A 16,192-nucleotide genomic window follows, 5' to 3' on the forward strand; every position below is an offset into this window, starting at 1 on the left:
ATTCTCCTGCCTCAGCCTCTTAAGTACATGGAATTACAGGTGACCACCACCATGTCTGACTAATTTTGAATTTTTGGTATAAACGGGGTTTCACTATGTTAGTCAGGCTGGTCTCGAACTCCTGACCTCCAGTAATCCACCCACCTTGGCCTCCCAAAGTGCTGGGATTACAGGCATGAGCCACTGTGCCCAGCCAAAGGAAAAAAATATAAAGACAACTAGAGAAAAAGGGCAAGCCACCTACAGAGGGACTCTCATCAGTCAGTCTAGTAGCAGACCTTCTTACCCAGAAGAGACTGGAGGCCTATTTTCTGCAACCTTAAAGAAAATAAATTCTCACCAAGAATGGCACATCCTGCCAAACTAAGCTTCATAGGTAAAGGAGTAATAAAATCCTTCACTAACAAGCAGATGCTGAGGGAATAGGTTTCAACTAGACCAGCCTTACAAGAGGTCCTTAAGGGAAAGATACACATGGATTCAAAAGAACGATACCTTCTACTGAAAAAGTATATTTAAGCAATAGCCCATGGGCACTATAAAGTAACAATCCAGTCAAGTCTACTTAACAGCCAGCTAACAACACAGTGACAGGATCAAAATCACACATATCAGTACTAACTACATCAATGTAAACAGGCTAAATGTTCCACTTAAAAGACACAAAATGGCAAGCTGCATAAAAAGACAAAACCCTACCATCTGTTGCCTTCAAGAAGCCCATCCCATATATAACAACACCCACAGGTTCAAAGTAAAAGGGTGGAGTGAGATCTACCATGCAAGTGGAAAACAAAAAGAATGGGAGTGGCTATTTTTTTTTTTTTTTTTTTTAGATGGAGTCTCGCTCTGTCACCCAGGCTGGAGTGTAGTGGGGTGATCTTGGCTCACTGCAAGCTCCGCCTCCTGGGTTCACGCCATTCTCCTGCCTCAGCCTCCCGAGTAACTGGGACTACAGGTGCCCACCACCACGCCCAGCCAATGTTTTGTATTTTTGGTAGAGACGGGGTTTCACCGTGTTAACCAGGATGGTCTCAATCTCCTGGCCTCGTGATCTGTCCACCTTGGCCTCCCAAGAGTGGCTATTTTTATATCAGGATAAAACAGACTTGAAACCATTCTTTACAAAATTAGAAAAAAACAATTCTAAAATTCATATTGAACCAAAAAAGAGCCCACATAGTCAAAGTAAGACTAAGCAAAAGGAACAAATCTGGAGACATCACACTACCTGATTTCAAACTATACTATAAGGCCATAGTCACCAAAACAGCATGGCACTGGTATAAAAATAGGAATCTACAAGGAACTTAAAAAATTTACAAGAAAAAAATGAATAAGGCTGGGCATGGAGGTGCACTCCTGTAATCGCAGTAATTTGGGAGACCGAGGAGGGTGGATCACCTGAGGTCAGGAGTTCAAGACCATCCTGGACAACATGGTGAAACCCCGTCTCTACTAAAAATACAAAAATTAACTGGGCATGGTGGTGTGTGTGTAATCCCAGCTACTTGGGAGGCTAAGGCAGGAGAATCTCTTGAGCCTGGGAGGCAGAGGTTGCAGTGAGCCGAGATTGCACCATTGCACTCCAGTCTGGGTGATAGAGCGATACTCCATCTCAAAAAAAAAAAACACACACACACATCAAAAAGTGGGCGAAGCTTATGAACAGACACTTCTCAAAAGAAGACACTTATGTGGCCAACAAACATATGAAAAACTGTTCATCATCACTGGTCATTAGAGAAATGCAAATCAAAACTCAAAACCACAATGAGATACCATCTCACACCAGGTAGAATGGCTATCATTAAAAAGTCAGGAAAAAACAGATGCTGGAGAGGATGTGGAGAAATAGGAACACTTCTACACTGTTGGTGGGAGTCTAAATTAGTTCAACCATTGTGGAAGACAGTGTGGCAATTCCTCAAGGATCTAGCACCAGAAATACCATTTGACCCAGCAATCCCATTAATGGGTACATACCCAAAGGATTATAAATCATTCTACTATAAAAGCACATGCACATGTATGTTTATTGTAGCACTGTTCACAACAGCAAAGACTTGAAACCAACCCAAACATCCATCAATGATAGACTGGATAAAGAAAATGTGGCACATAGACATCATGGAATACTATGCAGCTATAAAAAAGGATGAGTTCATGTCTTTTGCAGGGACATGGATGAAGGTGGAAACCATCATTTTCAGCAAACTATCACAGGAACAGAAAACCAAACACTGCATGTTCTCACTCATAAGTGAGAGTTTAACAATGAGAACACATGGACACAGGGAGAGGAACATCACACACTGAGGCCTGTCCGGAGTGAGGGGTTAGGAGGGATAGCATTAGGAGAAATACCTACTGTAGATGATGGGTGTAGCAAACAACCATGGCATGCATATACCTATGTAACAAACCTGCACTTTCTGCACATGTATCCCAGAACTAAAAGTATAATAATAATAATAAATCAATTAAACCAAGAGTTGGTTTTTCAAAAAAAATTAAGATTAATAGATTGCCAGCTAGATTAAGAAAGATAAATAGAAGATCCAAATAAGCATAATCAGAAATGATAAAGGCACTATTACAACTGATCTCACAAAAATAAAAAGATCCTCAGAGACAACTATGAACAGTTATATGGAAAAAAAGAAAAGAAAAGAAAATCTAGAGGAAATGGATAAATTCCTGGAAGTACATAATTTTCCAAGATTGAATCAAAAAAAGATTGACATCATGAATAGACAAAATCAAATTCTGAAATTAAATGAATAATCAAGAACCTACCAACTAATAAAAAAACAAAACAAAACAAAAAAAAACCTGGACCAGATAGATTCACAGCCAAATTCTACCAAATGTACAAAGAGGAACTGAAACGAATCCTACTGAAAATATTCCAAAATATCAAGGAAATGAGACTACTGCCTAACTCATTCTATGAAGCCAGCATCAGCCTGATACCAAAATCTGGCACAGATACAATGAACAAAGTAAACTTCAGGCCAATATTCCTCAGGAACACAGATGCAAAAATCCTTTACAAAATATTAGCAACAGAATCTTGCAGCACATCAGAAAGTTAATATACCATGATCAAGTAGGCTTTATTCCTAGGATGCAAGCCTGGTTCCTATGCAAATCAAAATGCAAATCAATAAATGTTTTTCATCACATAACAGAATTAAAAACAAAAACCACATGATCCTCTCAATAGACACAGAAAAAGCTTTCAATAAAATGCAACATCTCTTCATAAAAAAAACCCTCAACATATTCAGCATTGAAAGAACATACCTAAATAATAAGAGCCTTCTGTGACAAACCCACAGCCAACATCAAACTGAATGGACACAAGCTGAACCCATTCCCCATGAACACTAGAATAAGACAAAGATGGCTACTGTCACCACTCCTATTCAACATAGTGCTGAAAGTCTGAGCCAAAGCAATCAGGCAAGAGAAAGAAATAAAAGGTATCAAAATAGCAAATGAAGAAGTCAAAATATCTCTCTTTGCTGATATGATTCTATACCCAGAAAATACTAAAGAATCTCCCAAAAGGCTCCTAGAACTGATAAACAACTTCAGTAAAGTTATGGAATACAAAAATCAATCTATTTTTTTCAATTTTTGGTTTTTTGTTTTTTGATTGTTTTGTTTTGTTTTGTTTTGTTTTTATTTTGAGATGGAGTCTCGCTCTGTCACCCAGGCTGGAGTGAAGTGGTGTGATCTTGGCTCACTGCAACCTCCACCTCCCGGGTTCAAGTGATTCTCCTGCCTCAGCCTCCTGAGTAGCTGGGATTACAGGTGCGTGCCACCACTCCCAGCTAATTTTTGTAATTTTTTAGTAGAGATGGGATTTCACCATATTGGTCAGGCTGATCTCAATCTCCTGACCTCAGGTGATCCACCCATCGATGGCTCCCAAAGTGCTGGGATTACAGGCATGAGCCACCGCACCTGGCCATCAATAGCGTTTTTATACACTAACAATATCCAGGCTGACAGTGAAATCAGGAACAGAATCTCATTTACAATAGACACAAAGACAATGAAATACCTAGAAATACAGATAACCAAGGAGGTGAAAGACCTCTACAAGGAGAACTACTAGACACTGCTGAAAGAAATCAAAGATGATACAAATAAATGGAAAAATATTCCATGCTCATGTATTTGAAAAATCAATATGATAAAAATGGCCATAATGTCCAAAATGATTTACATATTCAATATTATTCCTACCAAATTACCAATGATATTCTTCATAGAAATAAAGAAAACATTCTAAAATTCATATGGAACCAAAAAAGATCCCAATTAGCCAAAGCAACCCTAAGCAAAAAGAATAAAGCTGAAGGCATAACACTACCCGACTTCAAACTATGCTATAAAGCCACAGTAACCAAAGGAACTTGGTACTGGTACAAAAACAGACACATAGACCAATGGAACAGAATAGAAAACTCAGAAATGGCCGGGCGCGGTGGCTCAAGCCTGTAATCCCAGCACTTTGGGAGGCCGAGACGGGCGGATCACGAGGTCAGGAGATCGAGACCATCCTGGCTAACACGGTGAAACCCCGTCTCTATTAAGAAATACAAAAAAAACTAGCCGGGCGAGGTGGCGGGCGCCTGTAGTCCCAGCTACTCGGGAGGCTGAGGCCGGAGAATGGCGTGAACCCGGGAGGCGGAGCTTGCAGTGAGCTGAGATCCGGCCACTACACTCCAGCCTGGGCGACAGAGCGTGACTCCGTCTCAAAGAAAAAAAAAAAGAAAACTAAGAAATAATGTTACAAACCTACAACTCTCCGATATTCAACAAAGCCAACAAAAACAAGCAATGGAGAAAGGACCACCTATTTAATAAATGGTGCTGGGATAGCTGGCTTGCCGTATGCAGAAGATTAAAACTGGACCTCTACCTGTCACCATATACAAAATTAACTCAAAATAGATCAAAGATTTAAAGGTAGGACCTCGAAGTATAAAAATCTTGGAAGACAGCCTAGAAAACACTCTTCTCAACATCAGCCATGGCAAAGAGTGTTTGACTAAGTCCCCAAAAGCAATTGCACAAGAACAAAAACAGACAAGTGGGACACTAAGTCGGACATTCACAGGCTCGAAGAAAAAGGATGGAGGAAGATGATTTGCAAACTAATCATCCAACAAAGGCTGAATATCCAGAATCTATAGGTAATTTAAATAAATTGGCAAGCAAAAAAAACCCCATTAAAAATAGGCCAAGGACATGAACAAACACCTCTCAAAAGAAAACATTTAAGGCACCAACAAACATGAAAAATTTTTCAGCATCGCTAATCAAGAGAGAAATGCAAATCAAAACCACAATGAGATACTATTTCATACCAGTCAGCGTGACTATTAATAAGAGTTGGAAAACAACAGATGCTGGCAAGACTGGAGAAAAGGAAATGTTTATACCCTGTTGGTGGGAATGCAAGTTAGTTATGACCATTAGACCCAGCACTGGATATATGCCCAAAGAAATATAAATTGTTCTACCTTAAGGACACACACACTCACAATTTATTTATCCAATCATTCGCTGAAGAACATCTTGATGGCTTCCAAGTTTTGGCAATTATGGAAAAGCCTCTATAAACATACATTAGCAGGTTTTGGTGTGGACATAAGTTTTCAGCTCCTTTCGGTAAACACCAAGGAGTGTTTCTCCTGTATCATATGATGAATATGTTTAGTTTTGTCAGCAGCTGCCAAACTGTCTTCCAAACTGGCTGTACTATTTTGCATTCCCATGAGCAATGAATGAGCATTCATTTGCCTCATATCCTCCCCAGCATTTGGGGTTGTCAGCGTTCTAGATTTTTGCCATTCTAGTAGATGTATAGTGTATTTCATTGTTATTTTTATTTGCATTTCTCTGATGACACACGTTATGCAACATTTTTCAAATGCCTGTTTGTTGTCTGTATGTTTTCTTTGGTGCGGTATCTGCTAAGGTATTTGGGCCATTTTAAAATCAGAGTTTTTAAAAATATAGAGTTTTAAGTCTTCTTTGTATATTTTGAATAATAACAGTCCTTTATTACATGTGTCTTTAACCAATATTTGCTTTCAATCTGTGACTTGTATTTTTATTCTCTTGACAATGTCTTTTGCAGACCTGAAATTTTTAGTTTTAAGGAAGTGCAGATTAGCAATTCCTTTTTTTACGAATCATGAATTTCATGTTTTATCTAGAAAGCCATCACTAAATCCAAGGTTATCTAGATTTTCTCCTGTGTTTTCATAGGTATTTCATAGTTCTGCATTTAACATATTTAGGCCTGGAATCCCTTGGGGTTAATTTTTGTGAAGAGTGTGAATTTTGTCTAGATTTTGGTTTTGTTACATGTGAATATCCAGCTATAGCTGGATTTGTTGTAGCACAATTTGTTTAAAAGGCTTTCTTTTTGCCATTTTATGTTGTCTTTGTTCTTCTTGCAGATATCGGTTGGCTGTATTTTTGTGGGTCTATTTCTGGACTCTATATTCCATTGTGTTAATCTATATGTCTGTTATTTTTATGAATTACAAACTGTCCTGATGACTGTAGCTTTAAAGTAAGTCTTGAAGTTAGGTAGTGTCAGTCCTTCAACTTCATTCTTTTTCTTAATGTTGTATTGGCTATTGTAGATCTTTCACCTCTCAACATAAATTTTAATAATGAGTCTGTAGTCAGGCATGGTGGTGCACATCTGTAGTCCCAGCTACTAGGGAGGCTGAGGTGGGAGGATCACTTGAGCCCAGAAGTTCAAGGCTGCAATGAGCCAAGATTGTGCCACTGTCCTCCAGCTTGGGCAACAGAGTGAGATCACTTCTCGATGAAAAAAAAAATCAAATTTTCAATATTCACAAAATAGCATCTTGGGATTTTTACTGGGGTTGCATTGAATTTATAGATCAAATTGGGAAGAACTGACATTTTGACAATACTGTTTCTTTTCCACAAACATGGACTATCTCGCCACTTACTTATTTACTGGATTTCTTCCACCAAAGATTGGAGTTTTCCTCATATAGGTCTTTGTTAGATTGATACCTAAGTTTTTTTTTTCTTTGATGAGGTGTTCATGTAAATGTTATTATGCTTTTAATTTCAAATTCCATTTTTCATTACAGGGAAAGAGTTTTATCAGTATAGGGAAACAGTTTTATCAGTATAGGGAAACAATTGGCTTTGGTACGTTAACCTTTTGTCCTGCAACTTTTCTATAATTGCTAATTAGTTCAAGAATTTTTTATTGTTGTTGCTGATTTTCTTTTTCTGTCAATTCTTATAGATTTTCCACATAGACAACCATATTATCTGTGAACAAAGACAGTCACACTTCTTCCTTCCCAATGAATATATCTTTTATATCCTTTTCTTGTCTTATTGTATTAGCCAAGAAAATCTTAGATCTTAGCTAATTCAGTAAGATAAGAAACATTGTATTTCCAGTACAATATTAAAAATGAGTGGTGAGAGGGGACATATTGCCTTGCTCCTGACCTTACTGGGAAAGCTGCTTGTTTCTCCTTATTAAGCATGATGTTAACTGTAAGGTTGGGTTTTTCCTTTTTCATATATATGCATTATCAAGTTGAGAAAGCTGCTCTTTATTCCTACTTTGCTGAGAGTTTTTTGCATGAATGGACATTGGACTGTGTCAAATGCTTTTTCTGTATAAATTGTATGATCATGTGAATTTTCTTTTTTAGCTTGCTGATGTAATAAATTATATGAATTGATTTGTAAGTGCTTAACCAGCCTGGTATACCTGGAATAAATTCCACTTGATCATGGTGTATATTTTTATACATTATTGGATTCAATTTACTAATATTTTGTTGAGGATTCTTTTACCTATACACTTGAGACATATTGGTCTGTAGTTTTATTTTCCAGTAACATCTTTGTCTAGTTTTGGTATTAGTTTAAGGCTGGCCTCATAAAATGAGTTTGAAAGTATTCTGTGTCTATCTCCTAGAAGAAATTGGGCAGAATTGATATAATTTCTTCCTGAAATGTTGGATAGAATTTATCACTGAACCCATTTGGACCTGGTACTTTCTAGTTTGAGAAGATATTAATTATTTACTTAATTTCTTTAATAGATACAGGCCTATTAAGATTGCCCATTTCTTCTTGAACGAATTTTGGTAGAAGTGTTGTTCAAGGAACTGACTGGTCCATTTCACCTAGGTTATGAAATTTGTGGGCATATAATTTTTCATATAATTTATTATCCTGTTAAATGTGCATGGGCTCTGTAGTGATGTTCCCACATTAATTTCTAATATAAGTAGTTTGTATCTTCTCTCTTTTTCATTAGCCTGCTAGGCACAGAAATCTATTTTATTGATATTTTTAAAGAATAAGCTTTTGGTTTTGTTGATGCCCTATTTCCAGTTTCAGGAATTTCTGCTCTAATTTTTACTGTTTCTTTTCTTCTTTTCTTTTCTTTCTTTTTTCCTTTCCTCTCCTCTCCTCTCCTCTCTTTGCTTTTCTTTCTTTTTGTGAAGGGATCTCACTCTGTTTCCTAGGCTGGCGTGCAGTGGAGTGATCATGGCTCACTGTGGCCTTGACCTTCCAGGCTCAAGTGATCCCTTCACCTTAGCCTTCTGAGTAGCTGGGACCATGGGCACACACCAGCCTGCCCAGCAATCTCTCTTTTTTTTTTTTAAATTTGTAGAAACGAGATCACACTATGTTCCCCAGGATGGTCTCAAACTGGGCTCAAGCAATCCTTCTGCCTCAGCCTTCCAAAGTGCTGGGATTACAGGTGTGAACCACTATATTTGGCCTTATTATCTGTTTTATTCTTCATAATTTGGATTTAATTTGCTCTTTCTTTTCTAGTGTCCTAAGATTGATGCTTAAATGAATGATATCAGATTTTTCTTCTTTGCTAATATGTGTATTTAATGCTACAAAATTTCCTGTAAGCACTGCTTTTGCTGTTTCCCAAAAATTTTGATAAGTTAATCTTTAATTTCCATTTAGTTTGCTTATTTTAAAATTTTTCTTGTGTTTCCTTCTTTCTTGTATTTTTTAGAAACATGTTGTTTAATCGCCAATATTTTAGACTTTTCCAGCTCCCTTTCTTTTTTGTTGTTGTTGAAACTATTTATTATAGCAATATGTTATTTCAGGGAGTATTTATAATTAAATTTCTTTGCATATTAATATTTTTAGGTACTTGTTATAGTTACTTCTTTTTTTTAACTTTTATTTTAGGTTCAGGGTGCATGTGCACATTTGCTATATGTGTAAATTGTGTGCTGTAGGGTTTGGTGTACAAATTGTTTCATCATCCAGGTAATAAGCATAATATCTGATAGGTAGGTTTTCAGTTATCATCCTACCCCTACCCTGCACCCTGTAGTAGGCCCCAGCGTCTGTTGTTCCCTTCTTTGTGTCCATATGTACTCAGTGTTTAGCTCCCACTTATAAGTGAGAACCTGTGGTATTTTTTTTTTCTGTTCCTGTGCTGGTTTGCTAAGGATAATGACCTCCAGCTCTATCCATGTTGCTACAAAGGACATGATCTGATTATTTTTATGGCTGCATAGTATTTCATGATGTGTATATATACTACATTTTCTTTACCCAATCTACTGTTGATGGATATTTAGGTTGATACCATGTCTTTCCCATTGTGAATAGCACTATGATAAACGTACGCATGTATGTGTCTTTATGGTTGAACAATTTATATCCATTTAGATATATACCCAATAATGGGTTTATGGTAAATGGTAATTCTGTTATAAGTTTTTTGAGAAATTGACACACTGCTTTCCACAATGGCTGAACTAATTTTTATTCCCACCAGCACTGTATAAACATTCCCTTTTCTCTACAACTTCACCAGGATCTGTTACTTTTTGACTTTCTAATGGTAGTCATTATGACTGTTGTGAAATGGTATCTCATTGTGGTTTTAATTTGCATTTCTCTAGTGATTAGTGATGTTGAGCATTTTGTCATATGCTTGTGGGCCACTTGTATGTCTTCTTTTGAAAAGTGTCTGTTTATGTGCTTTACCCACTTTTTAATGGGTTTGTTTTTTGCTTGTAAATTAAATTTGTTTAAGTTCCCTATAGATTCTGGATATTATACCTTTGTTGAATGCATAATTTGCAAATATTTCTCCGATTTTGTAATTTGTCTGTTTACTCTGTTTGTTGTTTTGTTGTTGTTGTTGTTTGTTTTTGGTGCAGAAGCTCTATTGTTCAATTAGGCCCCATTTGTTGATTTTTGTTTTTGCTGCATTTGCTTTTGGTATCTTCATCATGAAATCTTTTCCAGGTCTTATGTCCAGAACAGTATTTCCTAGGTTATCTTCCAGGATTTTTAGAGTTTTGGTTTAACATTGTATTTAGTCCATCTTGAGTTTATTTTTGTGTATGGTGTAAGGAAGGGGTTCAGTTATCCCAGCACCATTTATTGAATAGGGAGTCATTTCCCCCATTGTTTGATTTTGTCAATTTTTGTTGAAGATCAGATGGTTTTAGATGTGTGGAATTATTTTTGGACTCTGTATTCTGTTCCTGTGGTCTATTTGTCTGTTTTTGTACTAGTACCATGCTGTTTTGGTTACTGCAGCTTTGTAGTGTAGTTTGAAGTTGGGTAATGTGATGCCTTTAGCTTTGTTCTTTTTGTTTAGGATTATCTTGGCTATTCAGGCTGTTATTAGTTCCATATGAATTTTGAAATAGCTTTTTATAATTCTGTGAGGAATGTCATTGGTAGTTTGATAGGAATGGCATTGAATCTCTAAACTTCTTTGGACATTATGTCCATCTTAACAATATTGATTCTCCCTATCCATGAGCATGGAATGTTTTTCCATTCATTTGTGTCTTTGAGTAGTGTTTTGTAATTCTCATTGTAGAGATCTTTTTCCTCTCTGGTTAGCTGTATTCCTAGTTATTTTATTCTTTTTGTGGCTATTGTGAATGGGATTGCATTCTTGACTTGGCCCTCAGCTTGGACATTGTTGCAGTATAGAAATGCTACTACTGATTTTTGTGCATTGATTTTGTATTTTGAAACTTTGCTGAAGTTGTTTATCATATCTAGGATCTTTTGGACACAGACTATGGGGTTTTCTAGATACAGAATCATATAATCTGTAAACATGGGTAAGTTGAGTAGTTCTCTTCATTTTATTTCTTTCTTCTTCCTGATTGCTCTGGCTAGGAATTACAGTACTGTGTTGAATAGGACTGGCAAGAGAGGGCATCCTTGTCTTGTTCCAGTCTTTAACAGGAATGCTTCTAGCTTTTGCCCATTCAGCATGATGTTGGCAGTGGGTTTTTCATAAATGGCTCTTATTATTTTGTAGTATGTTCCTTCAATGCCTAGTTTGTTGAGAGTTTTAACATTAAGTGACATTGAATTTTATCAGAAGTCTTTTCTGCATTTATTGAGGTGATCATGTGGTTCTTGTCTTTAGTTCTATTTGTGTGGTGAACCTCATTTATTGATTTCTGTATGTTGAATCAATTTTAGAATATGTGTCATGTACAGATGAAAAGAATGTATATTCTGTTGGTTTGGGGTGGAGAATTTTGTAGATGTCTATTAAGTTTATTTCATCAAGTGTTGAGTTCAGGTCCCAAATATCTTTGTTAATTTTCTGTCACAATAATCTGTCTAATATTTAGTGGGATGTTGGAGTCTCCCACTATTATTGTGTGGTTATCGAATCCCTTTGTAGGTCTTTAAGAATTGCTGTATGAATCTGGTTGCTCCGTTGTTGAATATGTGTATATTTAGAATAGTTAGGTCTTCTTGTGAATTGGGCCCTTCACCATTATGTAATATTCTTCTTTGTCTTATCTTTGTTTGTTTAAATTCTATTCTGTCCAAACTACTAATAAGTCCATCAAAGGCATTCTTCATTTTTGTTACAGTATTTTTGATCTCTGGCTTTTACTGAGGGAGGAGGTCTTTCTTCAAATGTCACTCTCTTTGTTATCATTACTCATCTGTTATTGCATGCTGTCTACTTTATCCACTTAGAGCCCCTAGCATAAAAGCACATTTTAAATTCTCAGTCTAATTATCTAGGATTTCTGCCATATTTGAATGTGGTTCATATGCTTACTCTGTCTCTTCATCTGTGCTTTTTGCCTTTTGGTATATCTGGCAGTTTTTTTCTTGATAGCTGGACATGAGGTACTGAGTAAAAGAAACTATTAGAAATAGGACATTAGTAATGTGGTGGTAATGTGTGGGGGAAGGAAAAGCTTTCTATATTCCTATGGTTGGGTCTCAGTCTTTGGTGAGATTCTGCCTTTAGACTGTGAAGTTCACAAGTGCTTCTCAGTTCCTCCCCTGTCCTTAGTTGGGACAGAATGGCTAGAGTGTGTTAGAGGTGAGACTGTTTTCCTGCCACATAGAAGGTCAGAGCTGGCTGGAGTTGGCTGTTTTCTTTCCCCTAGGTCATTTAGGCCCTGATAAAACTCCAGCAGGTTAGGTGCTGATTTAGTAGTTTATCCTGAGGTCAGACTAAGAAAAACAGAATTCTTTGGAATACTTTAAAATGGTTCCTTTTCCACTCCCCCTGCCAGAAGCACTAAGGAACTTTTCCCCGATATTCACTATGAAAACCTGACCAAGCTTCTGGAAGCAAACCTCACAAAAGTGTGGAGACTCTCCTATAACTGGATGCCCCTAAGTTTTTGAATCTCATACTTGTCTACACTGAGCCAGAAACCATTCATCAATTACAGTTTAGGTTTTTCTACCCCAGCACTGGTTCTGATGGAGGTTTTCCATTCATGGTTTTCTGTTCCAGTAAGATGTGATTCTCTGTATTCACCTATTTCTCCAATTTTGGGGACAGTGGTTTTACCTGTGGCCTCACTCCTCTGATAGATCAAAGAAGAGTTGTTGATCTTTTAGTTTAGTCAGCTTCAGCTTTTTACTTGTTGGTAGGATAAAGGATTACCCTGAAGCTCTTACATGCTGGACCAGAAACCAGAAGTTGCCAATCGCTTTTCACAATCAGTTATTTATATTAATGAGAAATAACTGCAATAGAATTTTGAAGATTGTTTTGATATATGAACAGATTTAACTAGTATAAATTATTTGTGAAAGTTTATTTCTTGATGCTTGGTCTGAGGTGTTTATTTCCTGTTCTTACGATGCGTAAATCTTCATGGGTTCCATTAAGTCAAGAATTTGAAAGCTAACACACGAATAACTCAAGGGTATCCAAAACCACTGAAGGGGCTCCAGAGAGTTAATATGACCCAGACAAAGACTTAATATTCTGATACAATTGGACTGAAATGTGTTGGGGAGCATAAGCCTTTGAACATTTCTTCCAGCTTTCTCATAGTCTAGGAAGAAGTTTTTATGTTAGGTCAATCATATTCCTTCTCAAATCTTTATTACATGATGTAATCTCTGTGATGGTCAAAGTTGTTTAGAATACATATTTATAGCCTCTTGAAAATAATCTAATTGCGGCCGGGCACAGTGGCTCATGCTTGTAATCCCAGCACTTTGGGAGGCTGAGGCCACCTCAGGTGGATCACCTGAGATCAGGAGTTTGAGACCTTCCCGGCCAACATGGTGAAACTCCGTCTCTACTAAAAATAAAAAAATTAACCAGGCGTGGTGGCGGGCACCTGTAATCCTAGCTACTTGGGAGACTAAGGCACGAGAATCGCTTGAACCTGGGAGGCAGAGCTTGTAGTGAGCTGGGATTGTGCCACTGCACTCCAGCCTGGGTGACAGAGTGTGACTTTGTCTAAACAAACAAACAAAACAACAACAACAGAACACAACTGATTGCTCTCTAATTGATGTATAAAGCCAATATAATTTATGATATTTGTTTAAAAAAAGGTTGTACTATTAGATCAGCACCTTAAGACAAATAATTTTGGAACTCTGGTAAGTCTGAAATTATTGCAGGTGTTGGTAAATTTGAGGTACTCTAGAAGATGGTTTTCAAGGGGTAAACACCAGCAATTTTCTCTGAACTCCTTTTTATCAACAAAATTAGATTATTATTAGATATATATTTGGTGTCATGACAAAATGGGAGGCATTTAGCCACTTATGCCTAGTGTTCCATTATTGGAACACTAAGCATGTGGGAGTTATTTATATCCTACTGCTTAAAGTCATCGCCAAGGTCTGATTGCAAAAATTAAAAAATTGCAACTTCAGGTGTAAATGGGTTAAGAAAGACGGGTATTGTAATAAGTAATAGAGTTTTATACTTAAAGTTTTGTTAAATTTGTTTCTGAATTATGCAGTAAACACTACACTTAACTGCTTTATGATGCTGGTTTGAATCATAATAAAATAATATCTCTTAAGAGGATCAAGCTAGATCAGTGTCAGCTTTCTTTTTGTTACTTAGGAATGCTTCATATCCATAAACCCAAATAGAGGAGAACTATGGTATAAGTGACCATTACGCTCTTTCAGAGGTTGAGGACTTACCTTTTTGCAGGATGACTTAGAAATCTGTATCACTAGCCATGATATCTAGAGTAAACCTTAAATCTTCCTTTCCAAACTCTTGTTGGACATTTTTCCATATGCATATCCTGAATCGCATAAAGATTATTTTCTCTCCTGACTTAAATTCAATGAATCAATCTTTGGGGCATTAGGGTCCAAGTAACCATGCTTGATTATTGCCTCTTTGGCTTCTTTGAGAGAGTCTCCCACTGCCACCAACAAATGGACAGATAATATGTGAATAGTTATTTTTATTAGAATAATTGGGGGTTACTATAAATACATGAACACGAAACAGCAAAACCTTTCATTTAAAGGGTGGGATCTACCTCTATGGGTGAGGTCTTTTCAGTTATGTCTAGGACAAACTCTGCAGGCTTACTGAATATTTGAATTCATAAGTAGAAGTAAAACAAGGAGATACGCTGTTATTTCTGAATGAAATGAATATGATGCAAATTTATCTTTTTTACACCATAATCTGAAGTATGTTCTTGGGGATTATCATTAGGCACTAAAATTTCTCTGTAGTTGTACAACCTGTTAATTTAGTATAATATAATCTTGAGATACTCGTGTCTGTCTCCTGAGCTATAACCTGGTGCCATAAACTCATGTTGTGCACATGTACCCTAGAACCTAAAGTATAATAAAAAAAAATAAATACAAGAAAGAATAATATATAAAGACAGTTAATGGCTGCAAGGATGCCAGGAAAACTTTTCCAAATTTGGAAGTATGAATCTGTGAGTGATTTTTTCCCCTTACTCAGGGGCAATTTCTCTCTGCACCAAGTAATTTTGGAGACAGTGAAAGTGTAGTAGAAATAAGACTGAACATGGAGTCAGAAGATTTGGGTATAACTTACTCTTCACTTTTTAGTTTCAAAAAAGTTTTTAGGTCACTGATTTTCAATGTCCTCATCTGGAAATTACAACAATCTTGCAAGGCTTTTCTGAGAATGAATTAAGAGAAAATAAAATTACATTATAAAAGTAAAGCAATACAAAATAAGATTATTTAGAATTATTGTCTTTAAATGAATATTAGGAAGTCAGAATTAGTAACTACTCAGCAAAGCATTCCTACTGTTCTGTGTATGAGACCCAAATCTGCCCACTAACAGATGTAGATACTTGCTCAATTCACTTACATTCTTTGTGCCTTGGCTTTCTGATGTAAAATGGGAATTAACACTACCTGTTTTACAGAGTTTTGGTAAAGACTAAGAGAGTTAATATGCATAAAATATTCAGTATGATGCTTGTACGTATTTGTTTTTAACATAATTGAGGATTTTTGTTTTTTAAAGCTACATACCGTACACAAAAGCATCCCAATGAGCATCCACCATCCCAAGGGACTCTTCTTTAGCGGCATTCTGGCTTTCCCCATGGCATGTGCTTCTCTTCTTCTAAGATGCATTACAAATGGTATTAATTTGTTACTATGGTAATTACTACACATATATTCATAGTTCTTATTGGTTTTTCTGTTTGTTGTTTTGGGGGGGGTTTAAACTTTTATTTTGGGTTCAGGAGTACATGTGAAGGTTTGCTACATAGGTAAACTCATGTAATGGGGGTTCGTTGTGTGGATTATTTAATCACTCAGGTACTTAAGCCCAGTATCCAGTAGGTATCTTTTCTGCTCCTCTTCCCCTTCCCAC

Source organism: Macaca mulatta, chromosome 14, assembly GCF_049350105.2.
Source record: "Macaca mulatta isolate MMU2019108-1 chromosome 14, T2T-MMU8v2.0, whole genome shotgun sequence".
Classification (NCBI taxonomy): Eukaryota; Metazoa; Chordata; class Mammalia; order Primates; family Cercopithecidae; genus Macaca; species Macaca mulatta.